General features: G+C 40.8%; 1 long non-coding RNA gene across 1 annotated transcript in view; it reads right to left on the bottom strand.

Moving 5' to 3' along the window:
* Positions 1 to 4369: 4369 nt before the first annotated feature.
* The window catches only part of LOC141417412 (uncharacterized), a 97183-nt gene continuing 84752 nt past the window's right edge, over positions 4370 to 16800 (bottom strand). Inside the window, exons 3-4 of the long non-coding RNA XR_012441966.1 lie at positions 16166 to 16261; positions 4370 to 4497 (exon numbers count right to left, since the gene is read on the bottom strand). This is a non-coding gene — a long non-coding RNA (uncharacterized lncRNA). The remainder of the gene's footprint in view (positions 4498 to 16165; positions 16262 to 16800) is intronic.

The raw sequence follows: 16800 nt of genomic DNA, 5'->3' as shown, positions 1-16800 counted from the left end.
AAACTTTTGAGGTGAAATTACTACTCTAGGAACAGGTATAATATATGAGCTATTCTGGTATTTTGTCTTTCTCCTCTTTCTTTTTTTTCTTTTTTTTTTTTTTTTTTTTGCTGTACTGGGGGTTGAACTCAGGGCTTCAAGGCTTCAAGGCTTCAAGCTTGCTAGGCAGATGCTCTACTACTTGAGCCATGCCCCCAGCCCTTTCTGCTCTGGTTATTTGAGATATGGTCTTGCTTTTTGAGCAGGCCAACCTGGACCAAAATCCTCCTATTTCATGCTTCCCACCATCACTGGTATGACAGGTGGATGCCACCATGCCTAACTTTTCTTCATTGAGATGGGATCTCATGAACTTTTTTTCTTGGACTGTCCTAGAGCCATGATCCTCCCAATCTCAAACTTCCAAGTAGCTAGGATTACAGGCTTAATTTTTTATTATTACTTTTTGAGGTGCTGGGTGTCGACCCAACAGCTCACACATTAAACAACTGCTCTACCCCTAAGCCACACTCCCAGCATTTTCCGAGGAAGATAACTGGGTGGCTATGTTCATGTTTTAGTCATCAGACCTTTGGAAAAGAAATGAAGGAAAACAGATGGATATAGACAATTAGGGAGTAGTTAAAACCTTGTAAACACAGCTTTTGACAAAAAAAAAACAGGTAATGGAATTCTTAAAAAAATTAAATGTAATGAATCAGCAGGCAGAATGAAATGAATCCCTAGGCAGTGAAGAAACTTGTTAATGAACTTGTTGAACCACCAACAATTCAGAAAAGTAATAGTAAAGACAAGGAAATTTTGCATCAAATGTTCAGCGAGGTGGGGAGAGGGAAGCCTTCTGTATACTTACAGGGAAGGAGGAACAGTGAAAGTGAAAAGCACTCATTGGCCACTCATTGGTTGCTACATCACATTTACAGAGGAAGACACACTGTCAGGATTACAATGATGTGTGCTACATTAAGAAATCAATTTCACAAGTTTTTCTTTCTTTTCTTTTCTTTTTTTTTGGGGGGGAGGGTGGTGGCACTGGCATTTGAACTCAGGGTCTCTTGCTACACAGCCACACATCCAGCCCTTTTTTTTTTTTTTTTCAGATAGGACCTCCTATTTTTGCCTGAGACTGGCCTGAAACAGTGATCCTCCCAATCTCCACCTGGATTACAGGCATAAACCACCTCTGCCTCAGCCAATTCTGAAAGTTTTTCTTTTGGGGGAGCTTATAGGGGGTGTTACTGGGGTTTGAACTCAGGGCCTCATGCTTGCTAGTCAGGTGCTCTACCACTTGAGCCACTCTGCCAGCTGCAAGTATTTCTTGAGCTACTTCCAGGTCCAAGACAACAATCACAGAGAAGACACAAAGATGAACAAGACTGGATCTCAGGAAATGCCAGGGAAACAGCTGCTATGAAGACAGAAATGCAAGGTAAATAAAGAGAACAGGGACATAAGTGGGAAGAAAATTTCCCCCAAGGGTTTTAGAGAAGGTTTCCTGCAGGAGGTGGAAACTGAACTGACATTGAATGGATAGGAAAAAATAAAAGTGATCTGGGCAGGGAAGTGGCATTCATTTTCATCCATTTGTCCATCCAACTATTCACCCAATTAAAAAATTAGTTACTGGGCACATCCTTTCTGTCAGGCACTAAGCTAGAGGCTGATGACAAAGTACTAGGAAGGCAATTATCAACCAAAGTACCAAAACTTCAGACATAAATGCTGCATAGCCAGGGCCATGAGGGGTGCTCCAAGGTCTGTGCTTGAAAAATCAAGGGAGGCCTTGTCAGAGAAGTAATGATGGAGCTGAGATCTGGAGGGTGAGTCTGAGTCATCCTGGCAGAAAGAGGAGACTGTAACATTCCTGACAGAGGGAGTGGCAAGTTCAAGAAAGAAAGGAGTGTGATGTTAGCAAGGCGCTGAGACAGTCCATGAAGGCTAGAGGATTCCAAGGGAAGAATAGCATGGGAAAGACAAACCTGTGGGCCAGCAAAGAGGGGGTTCTTGAGGGTCTTGGAGGGAAGCCCTTGCCCTTGATTCTAAGAACAATATTAAGTCTTGGACTATTTTAGTTAGTGTTCTTGTATGGAGGGCAGGAAGGAAATGGCAAGGTGAAAGTTTTATTTTGGAAAGATGATGTAGTATGGGGACTACATGAGGCCCAGAGTGGATGAAGCAGTGGCCCAATAGGAAATAGGATGGTGGCCAGGCCTGAGAAGACAACGGTGTGGCTGGGGAAAAAGTGGGTCAAGAGATACTTGGTGCTGGGCCTGGTGGTACGCATCTGTAATCCTAACTACTCAGGAGGCAGAGGCAGGAAGGTTGTGAGTTCAAGGCAAGCTGGGGCAAAGTTAGGAAGAACTTGTATCAAAATAAATAAAAAGAAAAGAGCTGGGGACATGGCTCAAGTGGTAGAGTGCTTACCTAGCATTCTCAAGGCCCTAGGTTCAATTCCCAGTACCATTAAAAAGAAAGAAGGAAAAAGAAAAATAGGTTTGGGTAAGTCAACCAGACTATGGGGGAAGAGGGGTAAGGGAGAGGGAGATGTTAAGTATACCTCTGGGGCCTTCAGGACTGGATGGATGTCCAGTTCTCTAAGTGAGGACAATGGGAAAGGGCTGTTGTGATAGGGAGATGTGAGCTGTGGGGAGTCAAAGGTGGAACTGTTTGGTTAAAGTTGAGTCTCCCATAGTAGACTATAAGCTCCCTGAGGGCAGGGACTCTCTTTTTACTCCTCAGTCACTAGTTCATGATCTGACTTGACAACAAGTGCTCATGTACTGAATGGATAGCAAGGTAAATGCATGATTTTGGTTTGGGAAATGTGAAGTTTGAGGTGCTTTAAGACATCAAAGAGTTGTCCAGTAAAAAGTTAGCTATTTGGGCTGGAGTTCAGGCAGAGGTTGATATGGGAGCTACAGGATTGCCCAGAGAGAGTAGGTAGGGGAAAAAGAGAAATAGACCTTGGATTCAGCCTTTAGGAATTCTAACCTGGTCAGAGCCAGGTAGAAGTGGGGAAGTGCACAAAGGAGCAGCCAGAGTCAGAAGGAGCAAGCATTTCAAGGAGAGAGGGGTTAACACAAGTTGCCATCACAAGACATGAACTGAAGAATGTCCTTTGGGTTTAGCAATACTGAGGTCATCAGTGACCTTTGTGGGAACTGTTTGTTGTGGAGCGATGGGGTGGAAGGCAGACTGGAGGCAGTGGAGAGTGGGAGGCGACAAACCCATGATAGGGAATAGAAACAAGTCTTAGAGAAAGTTAAAGGTGAAAGAAGAAGAAGGGGGTGGGGCTGAGCTGGGCTCACCTCAGGGGGCCAAGAAGAGTAGAAAATATAGTCCTCTTCAAGGACAGAGCTCTAGAAACATGGAGGGGGAATATTACTAAAGCATTTGTGGGTTCCATTTCCCCAAAAGTCTGCTAGTGAGTGATTCCAAGTTGCTAGTGAATGCTGTACTTGAGAGGCCCTGAGAAAGTGAAGGTCATTGCAAGGACCACAGACATCCAAGAATTTCCACTCCTGTGTGAGTTAGGCATAGGGGCACAACACCACAAAGGAAAGAGCCTATCTACCAATTATTTGTCTAGCAATTGGCCCCCTGTACATTCCTCTTTTCACCTTTTTTTTTTTTTCAGTACTGGGGTTTGAATTCAGGGTCTTGTACTATACCACTTAAGCTATGCCCCAAACTCTTTTTTGATCTTCTTAATAATGCTAACAAGTAAAATATCCCCACTTTATAGTTAAGGAATCTAAGTCCTGGGGAGATGAAGTAACTTGGCCAAGATCATACAGCTAATAAAGAACACAGTGAGGATTCAAAAAACAGGAATGTTTTCAAATGGGCTTCCACTACACTACACACAGCTCTTCTTGGTTCTGGGAAATCTTCCCCAGTGATGACATAAAATATTAGTTCTTCCCAGAAGAAGACAACTAGTATCTTATGACTGGATTTTCTACACCAGGTGAATAGAAATAATGCAATTTAGGTCCTATAATCCCTTCCCTGATGCAATCTGAATTCTCCCTACCCCTAGCCCTGAAAATACTTTCACTTGTTTCTAGAGTAGCAACAGGGAACCCCAGATATTCAGATTCTTCATACCACAAGGAAGTGAAAGCCAAGGTGAGGATGAGAAAAGGAAACTCACCAACATGCAAAGAAAGAATTGGATGCAGCCATGGAAACTAGAGAGAGATGTTTTTCTGGTTGCTTCCCTAATTACAGAAAAATGTATCTTAACCCTCTGGTGCTCTCTAAACCTGAAAGGCTGTCCTCATTTTCCTTTATGTGAAGGCCATCATGATGGTACTACCCTGTCCTCTCCTCTTTTTCTCGACTCTTTATCTCTGAAGTCTTCCTGGGTTTGCAGTCACCTGCCACCTCTTTTGTCCTTATCTTCCAAATCCAGTAATTCTTGCTCCCATTACTATACTGGCTCAGGTAACTCGATGAAGATCCTTTGGCCAAATTTTCTCTTGGACTTGTGACCTGTAGACAGAAAAAATTCAGAGTCCATACAATCACTTCTTACTCCTGAGGACAGATAGTTGCATGACAATGTTTGGATTCCCCATAAACTCAGTTTCATGTGAATATATTAGGATGGTTCCTTGACATAGGCAACTGAGTCTGTAACCTTGGACCTCATAAAGAAAAGGAATACTAACTTCTAAAAGCTTATAGCTATGACACTCTGTTTACAAAGGAAGAGGTTCATCTTTACTGGGGCTTTGAGCCTTCAAGAAATTCCTGCCCCAATGTCATGTTCTCCCTAGAGTACCTGTAAACATCACAAGTGGTTAGACCCTTAGGATTTCTCTAATCTGTGTTTGTGCTCAGGACTTGTTAACTCTGTGACAACTATTAGAATTTATTTAAAAAGTGGTTCCTAATCATAGGTGGAATCTAGATCTAATATATATATATATATTAGGTATGTGCATATGTATGCATGTATATATATACATACATATTACATTTGTAGTATATATACCATGAATGTAAATATGGAACTATTTGGGAGGAACCAGTGGGAGAAGGAGAGGATGTGGGGAGGGAATAGTAATGAAGTACATTATACGTATTTTGAAAACAGTATAACAAGACCCACAAAAATTGCAAAAAAGAAATTGGGAGGGGAATGAGGATAAGAAAGAGTATTGGGGGGGTGAATTTGATCAAAACACAAAAAATGTATGTATGGAAAACATCATAATTAAATCTTTTTGTACAATTACTACAAGCTAATAAAAGTATATTAAAATACTTAGGTATGATGGAATTACTGGTACTAACTAAACCTGTCATTATTAACTTTTACAATACTGAAATAACTATTTTCAGATTTTGGACAATAGGCATTGCAGACTTGATGCTTAAGAAAAGGGAAACAACTGAATTGTGTGTCTAGCTTTCTGCCCATAGCCTTTTACCAGAGCCAAGAATAGGGAGGAAGTACCCAAGCAGAGGATGGGAGCCCCACTGAGATGAAGAAACAAGGATCAAATTTAAAGGAGGCTGACATATCTAGAAGTTGAGGGACAGAGTGCCAAAGAAGAAGTAGCTAAAAGAGAAAGAACTTCATATATCTTCACTGAGTGACCTTGAATCATTTTATAAATAGCAAGCAGCATGTTTATAGAATGATTCCATAAGACTACTCAGAGAACAACTACCAGACAAAAAGCAACTACCAGAGAGCTGTAAGCTAAAGAATTATCAGAACCTACCTACAGTCAGGAAACACTCACGTTCTAGCCAACCACAATAAAGAAAACTTGCTGAACACATAGAGAATTCAGTAGAGACCTTAGAAAACTGAAGCCTAAACTAGAACTATTAGCAAATCTAAGTGAGTATTCACTTAACAATAGTAAATTAAAACAAAACTTAACACTCTCTAACAGAACAACTTCACAATGTTCTGCATCCAATTAAAAAAATTATAAAACATGAAAAGAACTAGGAAAATCTGAGCTTAAAAGAATTATCTGAACTATAACTGGAAAAAACAATTGCTAGAAACAGACCAGAAATGATATAAGACAAGAAACTGAAAATATCAATAATATTTCCAAAGAATTAAAGAAAAACATGAACCAAGTAATAAGGAAAGGAAACAATTTAAAAATTCAAATAGAACTTCTAGGGCTCAAAATACACTATCTTCTGTAACAAATTAACTAGATAAGAATAAGATCATATTAGGTACTGCAGAAGAAAACATGAGTGGATTTGAAGACAGGACACTAAAACTACTCAATCTGATACACAAAGCAGAAAAAGCGTGCTAAGAAAAATAAAGAGACTCTAAGAAATAAATTTGTGGAAGAATAGCAATCTAACATATGTACTTAGCATCCTAGAAAGAAATGAGAGAGGAAGATGAATATCTGAAGAAATAATGGATGAAAATTGTATAAACTTGATGAAAACTATATACTCACAAATCCTAGCTCAATAGACATCAAGCAGGATAAATGTAAAGAAAACCACATCAACACACAGCATAACTGAATTCCTGGAAACAAATAATAAAGGAGAAGTCTTCAAAGCTGCAGGTAAAGAGGAAACATTACATCTAAGGGAAAGATGAGAATTACTGCTGGCTTCTTTTTAATTATCATAAATAATTAAAGTGAGAAGACAATGGGACAATATTTTTTAATCCAAAAAGAAAAGAGTGTCAATATAAGTTCTGTGGCCAGTGAAAATATCCTTCAACAATGAAGAGTTGAGAAAATCATTGCCAAAAGACCAGCAGTGCATTTAACAATTATTAAATGAATGGTTTCTAGATAAAGGAAAATGATTCTAAATAAAAACTCAGGTCTACAGAAAACAATGAAGAATGCAAGAAGAGACAAATATGTGTGTAAATATAAAATACTTTTTCACTAAAAATTCCTACCAGGTGTTGGTGACTCATGCCTATAAATCCTAGCTACTTGGGAGGCTGAGATCAAGCCTTGTGGTTCAAGGCCAGCCTAGGCAAAAAGTTTGAGAGACCCCATCTCAACCAACATCTAGGCATGGAGGCACGCACCTATCATCTCAAGCTACTCAATAGGCTGCAATAGTGAGGATGCATCTCCAAGCCAGCCCAGGAAAAAAAGGTTGTGAGACCCAACTCAGTGGAAGAAAGATGGACGTGGTGGCATGCACCTGTCATCTCAACAATGGCAGGAAGCTTAAAATAGAAGGATCATAGTCTAGACTGACCTGGACACAAAGGGAGACCCTATCTCCAAAATAACCAGAGCAAAAAGGACTAAAAGTATGGCTCAACCAGTAGAGTGCTTATCTAGCAAGGATGAGGCCCTGAATTCAAACCCCAGTAAACCCCCCCCCAAATTTTTTAAAAATAAAAATTCCCTTAAGGCTGTGCGTGGTAGCTCACAATTATAATCTTAACTACTTGGAAGACAGAGATTAGAAGAACTATTGTTTGAAGTCAGCCCAGACCAAAAAAGAAGAAAAAAGGCGAGACCTCCCCCATCTCTGGACATGGTGATGTTTGTCTGTGATTTCAGCTACAAGGGAGGCCATAAGTAGGAGATCACAGTCTGAGCCAACTTCTGGCAAAAATGTGAGACCCCACCTGAAAAACAACTAAGCAAAGAAAAGCTGGAGGCATGATTGAGTGGTAGCACACTTGCTTAGCAAGCATAAAGGCTGTGAGTTCAAACTTCAATACCTCTTCCCACCAAAAAAGATTCCTTTAAAAGATAATTATCTAAAGCAAAAATAATAGTAATGCTTGTAGGATTTATAATGTATGTAGAAGTGAAATGTACAAAAATAATAGTATTGGGTATGAGAGAAAAATGGAAGTAAACCGTTTTAAGGATCTTGCATTGTAAATGAAGTAGTGTATTTTTGAAAGTAGACTTTGGTAGGTAAAGACACATATTGCAATCCCTAGAACAACTAAAATGGCACAAACAGAAAAAGAAGAAATAAAATCAAGTAGTCATTTTTTTCAATAAAATATAACTCATAAAATGAAAAATGTAGTAACTAGAATGCAAAACATTGCTCAATTAATTCAAGAAAGGGCAGGGACAAAGGAAGAGAGCAAAAAAGAAAGACACAAATATAAAGATGATAGAGGGTGATGGGAGTGAATGTGATTGAAGTACTTTATATGCATATATGAAATAAAATAATGAAACCCACTAAAATTGTTTTAAAAATGGGGATAGGGGATAAGAAAGAGTACTAGAGGGAATGAATTTGATCAAAGTATGTTATATCCATACATGGAAATATCACAATGAAACACCTTTGTACAACTAATACATGTTGATAAAAAGATGATAGACTTATTTCAAAACCACTTTATATGTAAATGGAAAAAACAAAAATTATTCCACTCTGAAGTCTTCAGAAATTATCAGACTGGATCAAAAATGTAAGACCCAGACATATTCTTTAGAAATTCACTTTATACATAAAAACACACGTAAGTTAAAAGTGTAGGCAAATGCTGCCCCATGCAAGCACTGCAGCGAGAGGAGCTGTGTTCATATCAGACAAGTGGCCTTTAAGGCAAGAAATATTGCCAGAGATAAAGCAAGACACAGCATAGCAACAAAGAGGTCGGCTTAACAAGGCAAGAAGGTAGAACAAGCCTAACTGGGTATTCACCTAATAACAGAGCTTTAAACTACATGAAACAAAAATTGGCCAGGATGAAAGAAGAAATACAAATTTAAATTATAGCTGTAGTTTTCAACACTCCAATAACTCATACGACAAGCGGACAGAAAATCGATGAACATGGTTCGAACATCACTATCAACAGACCTGATAAAAACAACATACACTCTCTAGGTACAAAATATGCATTCTTTTCAAGTTCACATGGAACATTCAACAAGATAGATCATATGCTGAGCTAAATGAAAAAACAGAACAATGACACTTGTAGAGGAAAACTCAAAAGAACATCTGATCTGCACCTTGGAGAAGATAAGGATTTCATAGGACAGAAAACATAATAGCCATTAAAAGTGATTAAAATCAGGGTGGTAGAGTGGCTCAAGTGATGAGGTTCTGAGTTCAAACCCCAGTGCCACAAAAAAAGATTAAAATCCGTAAGTTGGATTTCAACAACATTAAAAATTCCTCATCCTCAAAGACATGATTAAGATAGAATAAAGGTAAACCTGGGAGAAAATGCAGTACATGTATCTGTGTAGCCCAGACTGGCCTCAAACCTAACATCCTTCTGTCTCTGCACTGAGTGCTAGGATTCCAGGAATGTGTCACCTTACCTGGCACAACTAGGTTTTTCATATATTGCTGGTGAGAGTGAAAACAGAATAATCACTCTGAAAAACAGTTTGGCACTTTCACATAAAGATAAACATACACTTACTATATGATCTAGAAATTTCATTCTTAGATATATATATATATATATATATACAAGAAAAATGAAAACGTTCACACAAACTTGGGCACGATCATTCTTAGCATTTTATTCACAACAGCTAAAAGTTAGAAACAATTCCAAAGACTTTCAACAGGTGACTGGATAAGCAATTGTGGAATATCTTTATAATGAAATACTATTTAGCAAAAAAAAAAAATAATGGATTATGTTTTTATTTTTTATGTTTATTTTTTGACAGAGTTTCCGTATGTAACCCAGGCTGGCCCCGAACTCTCAATCCTCTTGCCTCAGCGTCCTGAGTGGTGGAATGACAGGCATTACCACCATGCCCAGCTAATAATGAACTATTGATACACACAATATGGAGGAATCTCTAAAATATCGTGTTGAGCAACATAATCAACTTGTTGGTTGGATCTCCACGGGGTTCAAGATCAGGCAAAACTACTCTATTAATGATAGAAACCAAGTGAGTGTCCTGGGTCTGTGTGAGTTAGGCAGTGGAGGGATTGACTATAATGGGGCACAGGGAGCCTTCTGAGGGACTTCATTGTAGTGGTGGTTACCTAGGTACATAAATTTGTCAAAACTTAAAGCAGGTGCACTTTTAAATGAAGTTTTTGACCTTCCGGAGGCTGAATTAGAAACACAGGGGAATACCCTGTGGTCCCACACAAGCCAGGAGGGCATTCTGAACTAATGTCTGCCTTGAAAGCCTGGTGTCATGCCCATCAGAAGAGAGGGAGATGGGTAAGGGACAAGACAGTATAGGTCTCGTGGGGGACTCAGTGAGGATCTGAAAGGAAGTGGGGATCTGAAGCACAGAGAGAAGGGTTGGGTCTCTGAGGAAGGATTCTGCATACTGAAGTTGAAACACTCATGGTCCACATAGAGGGCATGCAAAAAGACTTATGTGGCTAAGGGAAAAGATAAAGAATAGTCTTGAGAGCAAGACAAAGGACGTATAAGGCTTAAAGGGGGGTACTTGTGAATTCTGCATAGGGCAATGGCAGCACAAGAGTGATTGGACTGTTTAGGGGAAGGGGAATCCAAGACCAGGAATCAAGAAAGAAGACCCTTGTAGGTATACAGACATGATTGATGGGGACCTGCTCTAGTGAAGTGACTTGTGAACACAAAGCAGGAAGTGGACCCAAGAACCATTCTGATGAGCCCAGGTCTTAGGGAGAAAGCTCTCTGTTATAGAGCTTTCTAACCAGACAGAGGTAACCAAACCCAGTGAGTGGAACTCAGTATCTGAGTTCTTTGCCCTAGCACTAATCCTGGTGTCACCACAATAAAATCTGGGCAGATATCTTAAGCACTTCACACCTTAGTTTCCTCATTTGTACTACAGTAATAAGAATTCCTAACTTGCAGGATTAAAGACAAGTTAAGTAAAACACCTGGCTCAGAGTACATAATAAAACAGATATAATTAGTACAGAGGTATGTCAGAGACTTCTGGAACTACTTATGGGATGTCTTATCTCTTTGGGTCTCAGGGATAGGGTCACACTATCATCCACACTGGATGAGTGAAAAGAAAATATTAGCACACACATAGGCACACAGGTATACTAGTCATCAAGAACAAGCAGCAATAGCTGTAAATATCATTTAAATATGGGCTACAACGAGAGTGAGGTGGATCATTTTTACTAAATAGGAAAGGATCAGGGGCCTTATTGTGGAAATTTGGGCTAAGGGGTTCATAATGTGAAGTTTCCTCACAGGGAGAAAGATTTCTTTTTAATTTGCAAATTGACCAAGAGTAGCCTACTTAGTCCAACATCTCTTGTCATTAAGGAGCCTTCTGGACACTGACACAGGCAGCGTGGCTCCCAGGGAATCCTGAGTCATGTCTCTAGGACATGGCATGTATCTGGGGTATCAGGCAGGTACAACAAACTTGGAATAGCCATTCAGAATGAGTGAAGAATATTTTTTTCTACGTTAAAAGAGACAGCCTTTTACCGAAAATCTACTGTTTACAAAGCAAACAGTAGAAGCTTTCTCTGGATGGCTTGGTAGAACCATCCACTAATATAGCAAAGACTCCATTTGTCACTGTGTAAGAAGTCAGGCATGTGTTGGGATTAGGCAAACAGATATGTAAAGAGATCATAACCACAGAGTGACAAGTATCACCATACTATTACCAAAGCAAAGAACCAGGACCTAACCTAGTCTTGACATGGTAGAGTGGAATAAATCTTTCCAGAAGGAATAAAATATATGCGGAACACTGAAGCATGACTGACAAGTAAGATAACCAGTGAAGGAGAGGTGTAGGTGAGGGGTTGGGAAAGTAGAACATTCCAGGCAGAGGAAAGAGCAAGTGGTAAGGCCTGGCAGTAAGAGAGACAGATAATTCATTCTGGGCATTGCCAGCAGTCAGTTGGAGTACAAAAATATCTTCAGCAGTTAGCAGGAGCCTGGTTATGAATATTTGGAAATAAGTACTGAATTTAGCACATAAATATCCAGTATACTAAACCTGATGAGTACTTCCTCAGCCAGGTCATCAAGGTCAACATTGAAAGTGATCAGTTGTGTGGACAGTGCCTAACCTTAATATGATGTGATGAGAATGGAGCTTTGCCTCTGTGGCCTTCACCCAAAACACACCACCCCAGCCTAACCATGAGAAAAGCATCAGACCCAAATTAAAGGACACTCTACAAAACACCTGAGCAGTACTCCTCAAAACTGCCAAGGTCATCGAAAACAAGGAAAGGGGACGGGGTAGGTAAGGGGGGAAAGGAGGGAGAAATGACCCAAACATTGTATGCACATATGAATAAAAGAAAAAAAATTTTTAAAAAGAAAACAAGGAAAATCTGCAACACTGTCATAGCCAAGAGGAGCTTGAGGAAGCATGACAACTAAGTGTGATATGGGATCCTGGATAGGACCCCAAAACAGAAAAGGATATTAAGGAAATCAAATAACATGTGGATTTAAGTTTTGATATAACATATCAATATTAATTCATTAATTGTGACAAATATATCATACTGATGTAAGATAACAGGAGAAATGGGTGAGGGGTATATGGGTAACTCCCTGCACTGTCTTTATAATTTTTCTATAAATCTAAAAATAAAAGTTTATTTAAAATACATGATGCCCAATTAATCTGAATTTTAGATAAACAATGATATTATTTTTAGCGTAAGTATATCCTATCTGATATTTGGGGCATAACTATAAATTTAAAAGTATCAAAAAAAAATTTTTTTAATTTTTTTAAAAGTATCTGTTGTTTCAGGGTATAGTGTTGCACAAGGAGGCAGAAGGATCACAAGTTCAAGGCCAGCCTGGGATACATAGCAAGACCCTGTCTCATAAAACAAAAAACAACAACAATAAAAAAGTGTTCATTGTTGATCTGAAATTCAAATTTTACTGTGCATGCTGATAACTCTGCCTAGAAAGAAATTTGCCATAAGAACAGTAAGAAGGGTCATAGCCAGGAAGGTGCACAATATCCAACTTCCAGGATAGATGTGCAGGTAAGGAAACTGAGGCTCAGTGCTTTTATGAGTCACCCAACTAGCTTAGTGGGGAGGCAGGATTTGAACACAGGCCTGTCTCACCCCAACCCCATGCTTATCCATTACACTCCTATACCTCATAGAACTCTTTTTAGAAACATCCACCAGAATTCACTCTTGCTGGAAAAGAATGAAGGAGGATAGGGAGCAGACAGTGAGCCTGCAGGACTCTGGCAAAAGCAAGAAAATACTCTGAAGCATCATCCAAACTCAGGACCTCACAAAACACAAGGCCATGATCCCTGTTGGGCACCAGCTCCCAGCTCCCTGCCAAAGTACCCCTTCCCATCATCTCTTCCCTCACCATCACAATCTCACTGGAGACACTGGGAACCCTGCCCTTCAGCATTGGAGGGGCCTCAGGAATCATTCATCCAGCGTCTCCCTTTTGAGCAGAATTCTACTTACACTTGTCCCCATCAATGTCACCTCTTTTGTCTAACACTTCACTCTTGGCTCCAGCTTGTGGCAGTTTTCCCTCACCTTTATTCCTTGCTTCTAATCAGCTGGGGTGTCAGAAAGCAGTTTACAAAACTAATTAGACCTCCAGGTTAAATGAGAGTCAGGGGGTCTCTGAGTTAGACCCCCAAGGCTCTTCTGTGGAGGAAGAGAAAGTTTGCAATGTGTATTCTGGCTGCTCAGGGACACCTCCTTCCCATCTTGTTCCAAATAGGCGATGCTGCTTTACACCTGGGTTCCACAGAGATGAGGCTAAAGTAACTACATTTAGCTCAGTGCAGCCTAAGGGTTGCGTTCGCTTATTTTAGTAACACCTGAGAGAACAAGAGGGGCAAGAGAAGAGTGACGTGGGCTCCGCCAGCAAAATCTCCTGCAGGAAATTAGTGATGCTAGCCAGCTGCTCCAGGCTCCTGCTGGGCTGTTTCTTCTCCTCTCTACCTCTCAAGGGATGACCACCCCACTGTGGCCAGCCAGTTCTGGAAGACAAAGAGGGCAAAGCTCTCAGTCTGCCTATGCCTACCTCCAACCTATCCCTTCATGAAGCCACCAGAAAACACAGCCCTGCTGGGGGAAGGGGGAAAGGGTAAAGGAAGTGTCCTGCAATCCTCTTTTTTCTAGAAATGGGATTAAAAATGGAGTAATCATCTAAATGAGCAGTCCTGATGAGTAGATAAGCATCACTCCTAGTTTTTATTTCTGTGATGAGGCCCACTGAGGGAGCATAATCCCTCTCCCAGGTTCCAAGCAATTGCCAGGCAGCCAGCACCCTGCTTCTCCACCCTGGCTGCATTAGTTTGATGGGAAGAGGCCCTGAGCTCTAGACCAACTGCATTTCATAATGGCATTTAAAAGCAGGGATCCTGGGGCACACCAGTGTCTGGGACACTGCTGTGTAAACTCCCTCTGCCCTTGATACTGCCCTCCTTCTCCCACAAACTCTGCTGAGGCAGATATTGTCTAAAGATAGGGCCATTCTCAGTCAGTTTAAGGTGAAAAAGATGTTTGGGGCAACCCCAACTTAAAACGGCTAGAGGGAACATGATACAATGGGAAAACCCCCAACAAACCGACTTGGGGGTCCTACTATTCCTTGTATGCACTGTGTGGCTACTTCTAAAGTCCTGATCTAACACGTAAAGACTCAGATTCACAACTCTCCAACCCATCCAGGAATTATAGCCTGATAGATTAACTCCTTTGTGCTTTAAAGCCTGTTTATCTTTTATCCCTTCCCCATTAAAATAATAATCTAGTTTATTAATGAACACCTTATGGAATTGGATGACCTGGTACTGGCTGAAAGTGAGCTCTGGAGGCAGGGAAGGTATAGCCAGGAAGATGAAAGGGTTTAGAAAGGAAGGAGAAAAACACCCAAGGCCACATCATCTGGGGCTCTGCCTGGCAGGGAAGTGGACTGGAGATTCTGCTAATGGGACTGAGGGGCTTCAGAACAAATCACTATCATGGGTACCACTTGGCTCCTGAATGGAAGCTTTGCCTATACCCTATTTGCTTATTTGCTCTATCACTAATCAGCCAGTAGGCAGTGAAGTGCAGCAGAATTAAAACTGGATTTAGATTCAAAAGCTGGGCCCTGGCTGCTTTGCCAGTTTTACTTGTCACATGACATTGAACCAGGCATTTCACCATTCTGAGCCAGCAAAATAAGGAAAGTGCTTGCCTTGAACACTTCACTGGTGGGGTTGCCATCTTGCACAACTCCAGGGGATGCTGTTCTATATGAACAGTGCCAGACAGAACTGGGCAGCATACAACTTGCACAGTCAAATATAGCATCCCTGCTGTAGTCTCAAAATGTCAAAAGACCTATGGTGCATTAGCCATAAACACTAGTTACCCAGCAGTATTATATTGGTGTTACAGTGTTACATCAATTTAAAAAAAACCATATTTGCAAAAAAGCTAAACTTTAATCTCATCAAGTTTTGCATTGTAAACACTCAACCATTATATCACCCCAGTGTTATCTTTTTGATTCACAGTATAGGAAGCATAGAAAAGGATAGCAAAATAGGAAATGTGACCCCCAAGTCTAAGGCATGGCAAATACCCTTTGTTTTTCATTTCATCTCCTTGGTCCCAAGACCACACTGCACACTATTCCTCCCTCTCAAAATATCCTTTGTTTATGACATGCAAAGGTCTCAGTTAAGATGGCTAACATGATGGACATCTCAGATCAAGACAGGAAATGGGACCAGAAATGTCCAGCCCAAAAGAAGTTTGCCTGGATTTCATGCCAACTTAACACACCAACCCACCATCAGCTCAGAGCAGCAGGTCCTAGCATAATCTTGTCCTGCTGTTATGAACTGAAGGTTTGTGCCATTTCCCTTCCCCTTCCCCCAGATTCATCTGCTGAAATCTGATCTTCAATATGACATTATTTGGAGGTGAAGCCTTTAGGAAGCAATTAAGTTGTGGGGGTGGAGTCCTCGTGAATGAGATTAGTACCCTCAAGAGAGCTAGCTTTCTCTTTGTGCTGTCTGCAAGTCAGTAGAGCCCTCACCAGAACCCAACCATGCTGACACCTTGATCTCAGACTTCACAGTTTCCAGAACTGTGAGAAATAAATGTCTGCGGCTTATAAGCCACCCAATCTATGCTTTTTGCCATAGCAGCTCAGGCAAAGATAATTCTTAACCTTCCACTGACTACATGTGCCCAGGAAAGAAGAAAGACTCATAGATTCATGATTCCACCACACCGTTCATACCTCTCTCACTCTTCCCCATGCAGATGGAGGAGGTTCAGGTCAGGCAGGTTAAAAATTTTAAAACCATGCAAGTCCCTTGAGTCCTTACTTCTTTTCCTAGGGGAGAAAAGAGAAAATGGAAAATAATAAAGCCATTCATTCCCACCTGTCCATTTCTCTTGCCACTCTCCAGTTTAGGTTGTATTCATGAGATACCTCCTACCAAGTGTCCCTGGTCTCAAGACCCTATTGCCCTCCATTCTTCCTCAGCATACCCTCCTCTGAGCTACTGCTCTAAAACCCAACTCTTGGCCCATCTATTTCTGGCATTATAGGGTGCACAGTGCCCCCATCCACTATCCCAGCCACAAGCTCATTTCCAGTTCCCAATGTAACTCTGGCTACTTCCTCCAAACTTGCCTACACTGTGGCTCGGTGGGATGTGATTCTCCATTCCAGAACAACCTATGCATGCATCTGGTCACTCGGTGCAGGTTTGTGTCTAAGGTGTACAAGGCATTGTGCTAGATGTGGAAATGTGGTAGAGGGCAAACCCAGCCAGGATCGTGGAGCTCATAACCTGAAAACAGATATCAATCAAATAACTGTGTAGTGAGCATGCAATTTATTTATACAAACCATGATATTTGATCAGG

Source organism: Castor canadensis, chromosome 15 (assembly GCF_047511655.1).
Source record: "Castor canadensis chromosome 15, mCasCan1.hap1v2, whole genome shotgun sequence".
Taxonomy (NCBI): domain Eukaryota; kingdom Metazoa; phylum Chordata; class Mammalia; order Rodentia; family Castoridae; genus Castor; species Castor canadensis.
Note: the sequence above shows the minus strand (reverse complement) of the source record. Positions and strands in the feature narration are given on the sequence as shown.